The sequence below is a fragment of the Sminthopsis crassicaudata genome, chromosome 2, assembly GCF_048593235.1.
Source record: "Sminthopsis crassicaudata isolate SCR6 chromosome 2, ASM4859323v1, whole genome shotgun sequence".
Classification (NCBI taxonomy): Eukaryota; Metazoa; Chordata; class Mammalia; order Dasyuromorphia; family Dasyuridae; genus Sminthopsis; species Sminthopsis crassicaudata.
In genome coordinates, this window is record NC_133618.1 from 632897018 (window position 1) to 632910381 (window position 13364).

At 40.7% G+C, this 13364-nt stretch overlaps 1 long non-coding RNA gene across 1 annotated transcript in view; it reads right to left on the reverse strand.

Moving 5' to 3' along the window:
* Positions 1-13364, reverse strand: part of LOC141558787 (uncharacterized) — a 354651-nt gene that overhangs the window by 46977 nt on the left and 294310 nt on the right. The gene's annotated exons all lie outside the window — the stretch shown is intronic.

Below are 13364 nucleotides of genomic sequence, written 5' to 3' on the forward strand. Positions count from 1 at the left end.
GGAAGAGCAGGGAAACAGTAGCCTCAATGTTTGACCCCAGATCTTTCTCTCCTTGTGTCATCACTGTGTTGAGTGGAGTGTGCAAGAGTGTCTGTCACTACCAAGGCATATATGATAATACCCCAGAGTACACACCATGAACATCAGAACTGAAGGAGTAGGGATGATGAAGCTACAGTTATAGGTACCTTATAGAGCCCTGCCCTCAGTGGTACCAACTTTTGCACTTGGTGGATTGGCTTGAATGCTGGACAAGGGAGTAAGAACAATTTAACTTTTAATCCTGTTTTACACATTTATAAACTGTGAGGCTCAAATAGGATTCTGTACATCAAGTGTTTTGTAAGCCTTAAGGTGTCACCAAACATGAACCATTATTATTGATTCCTAGTTCTCGTGTGGACTTTTGGAGTGGGCTGACTTCAGAAAAGCCTGGAAAGACTTAAGATGAACGTATACTAAGTGAAAAGAGCAGAACCAAGAGAACATGGTACACAAAATTATGTGATGATCAACTGTGATGGACTTGGTGCTTTTCAACAATGAGGTGATTCAAGACAATTCCAATAGACTTGGGATGGAAAATGCCATCTGCATCCAGAGAGACAACTATGGAGACTGAATATGATAAAAGCATAGTATTTTCACTTTTTGTTTGTTTGCTTTTTTTCTTTCTCATGTTTCCCTCCTTCTTGGTTTGAATTTTCTTGCACAACATGACAAATATAGAAATATGTTTAAAAGAATTGCACATATTTAACCTATATCAGATTGCTTGCTGACTTGGGGAGAGAGGACGAGAGAGGGGGAAGGAGAAGAATTTGGAACACAGGGTCTTACAAAAATGAATGTTGAGGACTGTCTTTGCATGTATTTGGAAAATGAAATACTATTGAAAATTAAAAAAAAAGAAAGAGAGAAAAAAAGAAAGAAAGAAAAGGGAAAAAAATACTTCCTGGGGCAGCTAGGTGGTACAGTGGATAGAGCACCAGCCCTGAAGTCAGGAGGACCTGAATTCAAATTTGACCTCAGACATAACACTTCCTAGCTGTGTGACCCTGAGCAAGTCACTTAACTTCAGTTGCCTCAACAATACATACATACATACACACACACATACTTCCCTGCTTCTCTCCATGAGTCATACACATCTGACTTAGGAGTTTAGACAAACAAGGCAAGGAGAGTTAGAGAATGGAGGAATTGAGACCTTAAGGATTTACTTGGTCAGACCCCCTACTGACACAGAGAAGGTAGAATCACCCCACTTTTCATCTAAAGCAATGGAAACCTAGAGAAATTAAACAGGTTGCCCAATGTCACACCGAGAATTTGTGGTAAATGGGGAGAGGGGAGAAGATGCTTAAAAACTCCTGTATCCAAGTCAGCATTCCTTACAAAAAGAACAGCTCATATTTCTATACAACCTTAAATGAACAATGTATTATTACCGGGCCCATTTTATAGGTGAAAAAAACTGAGATTCAGGTAAAGCAATTTAACTGGGATGTCATAATAAGTAACCAAGCACGTATTCAAACTTAAGTCTTTTGATACTAAATCCAGCACTCTTACCCAAATTCTATAAAAATATGTGGAATTATAATTAACATACTCCGCCACACAGTCAGTTCAACCAGTGCTTATTGAGTTCCGTGGTGTATAGAAAAAAAACCCAGAAGTCAAAAAAAGATGAATGCTGATCCTGAATTTATCCTGAGCAGTTGTGGGACTTAAGGCAAGCAGCCCAAATACTCTGGACCTGGGTTTCCTGCTCTACAAAGTGAGGCAGTTGGATTAGAACAAGGATTATTAATTTCTGTGTGTCCTGGACCCCTCTGGCATTTGGTAAAGCCTACAGACCTCTTCTCAGAAAGATGTTTTTCAATCCACCAAATAAAATACATAGGATTACAAAGAAAACTAAATATATTGACAATTACCGACATTAAAAAAAGGGGTTCATGAACCTAAGGTTAAGAGGCCCTTGATAATCAATGCAATCTACAAAGCCCCTTCCAACATTGGCATTATATATTCTGAATTCTAAAGCCTTTCTGGGGCTGACTTTCTATATGATAAAGTCTGTTGTAGCTCCTACATTCACTGTTCTATTTATGAGGTCACTCTCACCTCTGATATTCTATGTTCCAACATTAACTGTTTTAATCCCTTCAACTGGGGATTTGCTGCCCTGCCACTCCCACCCATTGTTGGACATGAGATGGGAGAGACTGGTGAAGGCCCCATACAGGCCCTGCCCTTAGAAGAAAATCCCAGCTTCATTGTTAGAGAACAAGGCAAGGTAGAGTGGAATGAGGTGGGAAACTGCTGAATTCCTTTAAAGGGGAGGCAGATAGAGAGCTCCAGAAGGCCCCCTATGGAGAAGGCTTCGGGGAATCACTCTGGCCCCAGGTGTGAAGCCATCTGGCAGCTCTACCTGACTCAGCACCTGCCCATGAACCCCCAAGCTGCCCAGGCCCATCCCAGGCAAAGGGCGTCCTGCTTCTAGGAAGGAGGGAAAGAAACCTTTCCAAAGTGAGTAACCAGGCCTGCTTGCTGCTGGCAGCTAAGCAGAATAAATCTGTCCACAGGGCATAAATTGTTTAAGCAAAATGTCTCACTTGAATATTTAGGAGGAAAAGATGGGAGAGGGAATGGGAGGGAGAGGAAGAGAAGGGAGGGGAGAGAGAGAGAGAGAGAGAGAGAGAGAGAGAGAGAGAGAGAGAGAGAGAGAGAGAGAGAGAGAGAGAGAGAGAGAGAGAGAGAGAGAGAGAGGAAGTCTATCCTCTCTTTTCTTTCAAGGTCGAAACCATTCCTCTGGCTGGTAGAGAAAGAGAAATATCCTTTATAGAGGAGTTAAGTCAGAGGAAGCTAAACGTTTGGGAGCGGGAGTATATTACTGCCCTGAATGATCTGTCTGGTTCTATTAGGCTAAATATCACCATTTAGTGGGGAATTATCCTCATAAACCGAATCGCTGGCCTCCTATCCAAAAGGACTTTGTAAGGGAATATCCCAGAGATGAGGCAGCTATATAGAAAAGGCCCAGGGGAGTACTGGCCTTAAATCCCTCAGAGATCATCCAGGCTAACCTTCTTGCCAATACAGGAACCTCCCCCACCCCCCATCTTCCAGTCTCTACTATCATACCTCCACTGACAAGGAGCTCATTATCTCACAAGGGACAGGCAGCTCTTTCTGCTGCTTGACAACTGTGATTCTGTATAACGGCAAAGCTTCTGACTAGTGACATCTATAAAACATGAAGATATCAGAATGTAAGTTCATTGTGAGCAGGAATTGTTTCAGTCTGTGTCCTTGCATTCCCTATGCCCAGTGCAGCGCCCGACATACAGAAGGCTCACAACAAATACTTGTTGATTGGTTGCAAAAGTGTTTGAAGACTGCTTTCCATCTATTGGCCCATAATGAAAGCCTGAAAAGTACAAGTCTATTCCCTTCATTTCATAGATGAGAAAACCAATGATCAGAGTGGTTCCATGGTTAGAACCCTGAGTTCCTTGGGGTTCTTAAAATAATGTGCACTGATATTATATTAAGGTTTGCAAAATGCTTTATGTGTGTTACTTTATTTGTCCACCTTCTGTGAAGTAGGCGCTATCACTATTCCATTCTTACAGATGAGGAAACTGAGGCTGACAGAGTAACTTACTCTCTGAGGGTCACACATCTAATAAATTTTTGAAATGAGATTTGAATTCAGACATCCTTGGCTTCCTAGTCCAACAGTCTATCCAGTGTAACACCCAGCTGCCTTAGAAAGTCACTCTAATGCTGATTTTTAATTTGGTCCATCCTTAGATGAACAATGAGCTAAGCTCAGAGTTGAAGAAAAGAAAAGTAGGAAGAAGTCGTGGAACAATATAGCTTCTCAAGAACTAAAAATGGCCATCCCACAAAGGCAATGGAAAGGCCCATGGTGGACGTAAGCAGGGAGGAAGACAGTTAGAACCAAGGAAAAACACTAAAGAAGAAAAGGTCATTGAGGAATGTATGAGAGAATAAAATGTGGCAAGAGCAATGGATGATGGGTGGACAGCTAGGATATTTTTTCTGCTGGTCAGGAGGGAGCAAGAAAGGTCTTCACCAGGTTGAGTGCAAAGGTACAAGAGCTGCTCAGGATGGGCAGGCATGGATGGGCTGCAACTCATAATTCATTGAGATCATACATGTGTCTCTTGATAAAATCTCAGTTCCTTGAGACGAGATCAGGGCTTGTTTCCTTTTTCATTTTGAATCTGTGGTGTCTATCAAAGTACCTGGCACATAGTAGGTGCTTCGTCTATGTTTATTGAGTGGTCGATTGAAGCAAGATTCAAACCCATGCCTTTCTGCCACCAAGCCTAATGCTCCAAATTATGCCATGCGATCTCTCACATAAGGATTGCTTGATTGAGTTGACATGTTCAGCCTAGAGAATGAGACACGGATGGGGCCTTCAATTGCCTTCAGGGGATTACTTACAGGATTTAGGAGACCTTAAAGGTCACCTAGCCTCCCATTCTCCCACCCATGAGCTCTAGAGAGGAGATATAATACTCAAGATCACACTGGGAATGAGCAGCAGTGCTGGGATTAGTCCTGGATCTTCCGTCTGCCTTATACTATGTTACACTGCCCAGTGAAATAGCCTCCAGGTGGAAGTGAGAATTGATTTGTAGAATGTCTCCGAGAGCCCAATACTTAGGTCACTTATGATTCAGACATATACAGACAAAATGTCAGAAGAGATTCTCAGTGTTCATTGAATGGAATTCCCTTGTCTATCAGATCTGGGACAGACTTTAGAGAACCCTTTCATTTCCTGAGGGGCAAAGCTGAGGCCCAGAAAGAGAAAGTGCTTTGCCAAAGGTTGCACAGTTAATTCAGAGCAGAATCAAGTGTTCTGATCTAGCCAGGACCTTTCAAAACAACCCCATGTTCCCCCTCCTCATGGCCTAGGAGTCCAGGACTCCCAGGATCACCAAGACTTGTGCCTCCAGAATGGGGAGAGAGGAGGCCACTGCTGGAGTTGAAAAAGTTTCTTCATTTATAAGGGCATTTTAACCATTTATGCCTCTTTTTCAATACATTAATTCACCTGGGATCTATGGATTCTCTCCTTTGTGCAGAAAACAGCCTGACCTTGCTTTCCTAGGTTGAGACTATTGTTCTGGTCCTCTCTTAAGGTCCATTGAATGGGTTGAAGGGTTTTTTTCCTGCATAGGGATTCTTATTCTTTTGTATATCACAGAACCCCTGTAGCTATCTGCTGAATCTATGTTGCCCTTTTCAGAATATGAAATACATTCATTTACAAAGGAAAATGATTATATTGAAACAGAAATATAACTTTCCCCATCCAACTCCACAGACCTTTTGAAATATATCAAGATCCCTTGAGGGTCCATGGGCTTCTGGTTAAGAATTCCCACTCTAGGTTTCATTCTGTCCCTGGATAGCAATGAAACACATGGGCTTGTCCATTAGTTTTTCCTCATTCTTGAAGCAGGCTAAGGGATCATGGAACTGAAAATGACTTTAAAGGCCCTGTAGTTCACCCCCTCATTTTATAAACAAGAGAACTGAATCCTACAGAGGATAAATGATTTTTCATGATTATATAGATAGTAAATGGCAGTACCAGTATTTGAACCCAGGCCTTTTGATGCCCCGTCCAGGACCTTTTATATTTCATTACCATGAGTGACCCAATTTCTGGTCAGGTGGCATAGTAGGTGAGAGTACTAGACCTGAAGTGAGGCAGACCTGAGTTCAAATCCATTCTCAATCATTAGCTAGCTATGTGACCTTGAGTTCAACCATTGTCTACCTTAGTTTCCTCAAGAGCAAAATGGGGATAATAATAGCGCCCTTTCCCAGGCTTGCTGTGAAGATTAAAAGGAAGTAATATTTGCCAAGGGATTGGCAAACCTTAAAGGACCATATAAATGCTAGCTATTTTTATTTCCTTATATACTTTATGCTTCTCCTGTTAAATTCATTGTTGGTAATATGTTTTAGCCTATTCACACCCACCAGGCATTTCTCTCCTTTATCCTCTGGATTATTCCTAATTATTTGGATGCTGTGGTATTGCTGTGCAGCTATATAGTTTATAGGAAAAAAATTGATATTAAAAAGATGGGCCTTTATTTCAGGGGAAAGCTTAAAGTCACTAAAAACCTCATATAATCTCCCAGACAAAATTTGGCCCGCTCTTCTCCTTTCACTTAATTTTGGGTCCAATTCACCTTCTGAAAGCAGAGTCTGCCTAATAGTATATGTTCTGAAGGATCAGCTCTACAGACCATCCATCCAAATGCATATCAAATCTGGACAAAATGCATTCTCATCCCTTTTGAATTTTCTGTGTGGATTGTTCGGCCTAACTCTTTTAAGAGGTCATGGATCTTACTCAATGATGGGGGTTGGTGCAAATAGCGCAATGTCACCCACAAGGGCCATTTTCCAGATTTTTACCATTTCTAGAGAATGCCCCTCTTTCTGTTCTCCATGGTGGGCCTTCTCCATGGCAGTGGCAAACACTTTGTGCATCAGTCAGCATATGCTCCTCTGTCTTTTGCCTTACTTGGTATTTATAGTCAAGGATACTGAACAGAGTTATCTCTATTGCATCTGCTAAGGAATCTTATATTATGTTAACAAATGCATAGGAGACATCTTATTCTGGGAGAAAAGGAGAGAATCTTTAAGGAAGTTTTTGTTCCACTAAATTACATGCTTTTAATAGTTAACAAACAATAAGCACAGTGGGGATTTAGTATTCTTTGCCCTTTTTAGTCCATTATTAATGCAAAAATACAGCCTGCTGCAAAATATAATTTGTGGAAGCCTGGCTGTTCCCTTCTCATATCTTCAAAGTTGACTATGGTGGCATTAAATCAACATAACAGACAGATAGGATTGAATTTGAATGTTTGCCATGTGCTACACACCATGCTAAGTTCCAGGAACACAAATATATGCAGGCCCTCCCCTCAATGGACTTATATTCTAATGGGGAAAGACAACAACACAAAAAGAAGAACCAGTCAGGTGAGGGGAAGGTAACATGACATGGTTGGGAAGGGGGAGAGCTGCCAACAGCCCCATAGTAAAGATGAAACCTCCAACCCCATGGAGGAATGATCACACTGTCAGAGTTGAAAGGGATCTTTGAGATCACTTAATTATGAGATTTCTAAGGCTATAAGGAGATTCAAAAAATCATCTGGTCTGATATGTTTTTCCAAAGAAGCTGACACCAAGGAAGTAGCTTAGTCAAGGTCACAGAGTTAGTGAATGCCAGAGTTGGCATCAGAAGCTGACTATCAGTGCCAAGCTCAGCATTATTTCTTACATGGCAGGCGTTAGCCCAACCCTGCCAGCATGGCCTAGTGCTGGGGGTCTGAGCGTAAGTCTTGGGTCAACATTATTCCTTATGCTTTCCTCAACATTAGCAACAAAAAGCCAACAAAGGTAAACTCCTTCTGCCTCCTCCCCACGCCAAGCTTCTCACAAGTTTATATTCTAGACTTAGGAGAAAAATTTATGAACAGTTAAATTGGTAAGACTTCAGGTCCACATCAGTCACCCATCATGCAAATTCAACAGTGTCCCCTGCTTCTATCGACTGCCCTGACGAGTGCCAGAATGGGGAGGAGAGCTGCTTGGTTTGGGTAGGTAGATGAAACATAAAACATACAACACAGTTCAGTGAGGGGAGAAAAAGACAAGACAAATTTGCCCAGTGCTGGGACTTTAGCAATCAGCCTCATCCAGAGGAAAACAGACTATGGAGGGATAAATACTAGGCAGGAAGTCAGGCAGGAAGACCTTGGATAAGCCTCTTGAAAGTTCTTCATCTCAGTGTCCCCAGATATATATGAAGGAGTTGGACTAAACAATCTCTAAGGTCTCTTCTAGTCCTGACATCTTGTGATTCTATGATTTTATGAGCCTGAGACCCAGGGAGAAAATGTCATTGGAGACAAGATTGACTATCAGAGTCAAGACAGTTCAACTTCTGTGATATACTAAGACACTGACTTTGACTATCCTAGGAGATATCCCTTACTCCAGCCTAGGTGATATCCCTTCCTTTTTTTGATGCCATATTTACACCTTAGTTTATCACTCTATTATGGGGGTTATTCAGCATACCTCCTTAAATCTCAAGGCAACTGAAGTTGGAATAAAAAAATTAAGGCCCATAAACACATAAGGCATGAATGAGATGGAGGAGTCACAGGGTGTTTTCCTAACTGTAAGGATGATATAGAATAAATCTATCAGTTGGACAATGGCCTCAAAGGTAGCCAGGCAACAAGGTGTTACTCCTGCCATGTCCTAGTATCAAACTCTCACCCAGAACTAAAGTAACAAGATATTATTGTTGCAAGGTCCAAGTGATAACAATGTATCAGGCCTTTACCAATGCGGTAGCCAAGCTGTAAATATTAAAAGGATACTGTTGCAATTTCTAAATAGTAACAATGTAACAAGTCAATGTCAGCACAGTGGCCAAGTGTGATATAATGAGGTGTTACTGTTGCAATGGCCAAGAAGTAACAATGCTACAATGGTAACATTATAACAGTGTCAGCATTCTGTCACTATGGAAGTTGGCCCCAGCTTCAAGGAAAATGTATCAGACATAAAAACCTCACATAGAGACATTGACAAAGAAAAGAGAGCTCATTTGGGTGGGGTAAGTTACTTTCTCCATTCTTCAGTCCTCAGCATAAGGGGCAGAACACAGATTCATTTGGGCCCAACAACCACAAAGTAAGGCAGGGAGACAGAGGTTGCTACTCTGAAGGCTACTTTTCACAATTTCTCCATGTTCACCTTGATTATTATTTTTTAAATTGATAGACTGTGACCCTGAAGAGAAAAAGGGAGGGTCCTAGACTGGGAATATTTAAAAAAAAAAAGGTGGGGTGACCTGACCTGAGCCACTGCAGATTTCTGTACATTGTGTGTGTGTTTCTGTCTCTGCATCTCTATTTTTCTATCTCTCTCTCTGTGTCAGTTTCTCTGTTTGTCTATCTCTCTCACACACACATATGCACACTCATAGATACATGGATAGCAATTTTGAACTCCTATATCCTTTAAGAATAGGCCTGCCCCAACCTAAACGCTCCTTCTTTCCCCCATTTATCATTTGAATAGCAAATAAATCCACAAACATTTGTTGAGACCTTCTTGTGTGCCTTGGGCCTTCCAAAAGGCAAGAGGACAGATGCGTAGAATATGAAACGTGGCCTCTGCCTTCAAGGAACTCAAACATGAAATGAGAAGAGCTCTAACCCTGGGGATCTGAGTTCCAAGTCCCAATTCTAATACTTCCTAGCCTTGTGACACCCACTAAATTATTTCACCTCTCTGTGCCTCACATCCTTTGTATATAAAACAGGAATACTAATACACTTCCAGTTTCCCAGGGGGTGTGCTCAGATAAATGCTGTGTAAACTATAAAGTGCCACAGAAATGTGAACTCTGACAAACTCTAATTGAGAAGATGATGCTTCTTCACATCACGAATGCTAGAGCTCTAACGGATGTTTAAGATGATCTAGTCCAACCAGCTCGTTTAAGGGAAAGGAAAATAGGCTCAGAAAGGGCCACAGCCTCACCTAAGGCCACAGAAACATAAGTAACAGAGAGTTGTCTTCAGATCCTCTTTCCATTGTATTTTATTTCCTCATGGAACTGACAATCTAAAGGGGTGAGGGTGAGATAACAAATACTCATATAACTACAATGTTATAAATATGCTAAGTATATGGAAAGGGTTCAAACAGAGGAGAATGGAAGGCTTGAGATGGAATATATCTCTTCTAGATGGGTGATGGGATTGTAGAGAGAGTAGGGGAAAGGGTTTTATGGAGAATCTGGTACCTAATTTGAGCCTCTAAAACAGGGGTTCTCAAACTATGGCCCATGGGCCAGATGCAGCGGGCTGAGGACATTTATGCGGCCCCCCAGGTTATGGCGAATGGGCAGAAGGGCAGAGACAGAGTGTGAGTTTTTGTTTTTACTATAGTCTGGCCCTCCCACAGTCTGAGGGACAATGAACTGGCCCCTATTTAAAAAGTTTGAGGACCATTGCTCTAAAAGATATGTGGCAAAAAGGCTATTGCAGGGTGTAGGCTGAGGAGTAGAACAAGAAGGGAAGATGGCTTATTGTTCAATTTGGTAGTATTTTGCATGTGTGAATGGGAGATAAAGTAGTAAAGATAGAGTACAAAGATAGAGTGTTATATAGTGGAAAGCCTTGGAATCCAGACTAGAGTTTGACTTGAATGCCCTCAGTTTCCCAATTCTGTTTCTTAATATTCCCTCCCTCAATAGCAACTCTCCCTTCTCTGCACAATACCCTTGTGTTTTTTTCTATGAAAATCTGCTTCTATATAATAGCAATAAATAACACTCAAAGCACTTTACCATCCATTATTTTGATCCTTTAACAGCCCTGTGAGGTATCATTAGCCTTTGTCTGACAGATTTATAAACTGAGGAACCAGATTGGGATAGTGGTTTTCCCATGAAGCAAATAAGCTTCAAGGCTGGAGTAATCCCATAATAATCATCATTGTCATCATCGTCATCATCATCAAACCTTGTGGAAATTGGATGAGACACATATCAAGCTTATTATCCTGTCTGCTACTAGAATTGCCCCAATGATGCTTTCAGCTAGCCTATACATGATGAGCTTACATCTCAACACTTTGATTCAACTATAAAAAGCAAGCTTTAAAAGAAAAATCCACCTGTGTCATGGTCCACAAATTATTAACTATAAAAGAACAGGGTGTGGGATCACATCTTGTCCCAGGACCATTTCCATCTGAACACCTTTAAAATAGATGAGAACAATGAGATGAATGATTATGATCAATAGTCCTTTAAGATTTGAAAAGTATTTTAAGCAAATCACCTCATTTAATCATCCCAACAATCCAGAATCCGGTGCTATTATTATCCTCCTCTGTATTGTTGTTCAGTTTTTTCAGTCACACCTGACTCTTTAGGACCCCTTTGGATAGTTTTTTTTAGGCAAAGATTCTGGAGCAGTTTCCCATTTTCTTCTCCAGCTCATTTTACAGATAAGGAAAATGAGGCAAACAAGGTTGTGACTTGCTTAGGGTCATACTGCTAGTAAGTGCCTGAGGCTAGATTTGAACTCAGGTCCTCCTGATGTCAAGGCTAGCACTCTATCCCTTGTGTCATCTAGCTGCCCTTATCCTCCTCTTAAATGTGTGGAAACAGTTACAGAGAATTTAATACAACTCATCCATAGTCACACAACAACTAAGTGTTTGTAGCCAGGTATGTACTGTGGGACCTTTCTAAGACTGACTAAGCCACACTCTTCTTGACTCATTGTCCTAGCAGCTGTGAACACCTGGATGATCTAGTGATGTGAACAGAGTTTGTAATGAAAAGGAACTAGGTTCAAATTCTGCTCTATTGGATGATCTCAAATATCCCTCCTATGAGGGATACTTAAAATACTATTGTCGTATGGTGAACGTATGTTGTTTGCTTTTGATGGTTTCTAAAATCCCTTTTTAGATATAATATTCTGAGATTCTATCATTCTATATTTTGGTTCAGAACTTTGGACAGCTCTGTATCTACTACAGAGACTGGCATTATAAATTTTTCCCGTTCAGAATTTTTGGACAGCACTATTTAGGCCTGAGGGGAATTTTCTACAATCATCACCATCATTGTTGAGTTTATATATCAATTTAATATCTACAAAGTGTTTTATTTCCATTATATCATCCGAGACTAACACAACCCTCTGAAGTAAGTATTCCAGGTATTTTTCATCACATTGACAACCTTATTAGATGCTTCTACCCAACTACATTACATTGCTTTGTTGAAAGGGGAAATTTTCTAAGATGTGGTGGTTTCTTCTCTCCTAACACAACTCTGATCTCAACAAAATTGTGGTATATGTCAGGTCCATGATATTCTTTCTGCACTGATCAGACCACAGATAGAAGACTGTAAGAGCTCACCCAGAAGATGGGAGCCAGGAGAGTCCCAAGGGTTCACCAAATTATATCATACAAAGAATAGCTAAAGAAATTGAGGATGTTCAGATCAAAGAAGCTAAATCTTCAGGGAGTGTAATAGATGTTGTCATGTGAAAGATTTATTTTGCTTGGCCCCAGAGGGAAGAGCTGGGAACAGTGGTTGGAAGTTATAGGTGGTTATATTTTGTTCAATTTTCATTCAGTGTAAAGAAGAATTTTCTAACACTCAATACTGCCCTACAGTAGAAGGAGTATGGGAGATCTCAAAAAAAAATAATGAGTTCCCTTTGATTAATTATCTTCATTTTAATAGATGAGGAAAATGATACAGTAAGGGAATTATACCCAGGTCTTTTGACTTTAAGGCCGGTGCACTTTCTGTGCCATCATATAGTCTTTCCTGTCCTAACTATGTCCATCTGTTTGTCCATACCACTTTTCCATTTAGAGTCTCAGTCTGTCTTTAGAGAAACCACGATTCATTAGATAATCTTAAACCATTTCTTTCTCTGAATAATGAATGCAGTTTTGCAGATTCTCTTCAAGATAATGAGGTTAAATTAATGGGTCATTCCTTCCTCCTGTCCCCAGCCAAGCACACACACACACACACACACACACACACACACACACACACACACACATTCATGCTCTGGTTTTAAATCAAGGCAGCCATCACTCTAATACAACTAGCCTAGCTCAAATGGGGAGGGGCAGGCTAACTTTTCCTCATGGTCAGAGTCACTAGCTACTTAACCTGTGTCATGTAAGCACTTGCAAGAATCTCATCTTCAAATCTATGCTGAAAATCCCAGCACTAGAAGTATATTTGTTTGAACACAACATCTATCCATGGGTTCCTTTAAAATAGAGGCTCTTGGGACTTTACCTAAGGGTAGCTGCAAACATATGAGTACTGTGTTAGGATTCTCTGTACTGAATTGCTTCCCTGGACACAGCACTCTGATCAATCTTAACAACAGTCACATAATAGCAACAATAGCTTGCATTTCTATAGCACTTTTAGGTTTATAAAATGCTGTTCTCCCAATCACTCCATCAGAGTAGGCAACATAACTATTCTTTTCTCCATTTCCCAGGTAAAGAAAGCAGTAATGTAAGATTTGCCCCTAGTAACCTAGCTAGTGAATGTCGGAAAAGGTTACTGAAGTCAACGTTTCCTAACTCCAAGTCTAGATCTTTTGTCATAACACTAGGATATGATTACATAGACAGAACTATGATATGGTTATACAGAGAGGACTCTGATATGATTATATAGGAAGAACTTCCTC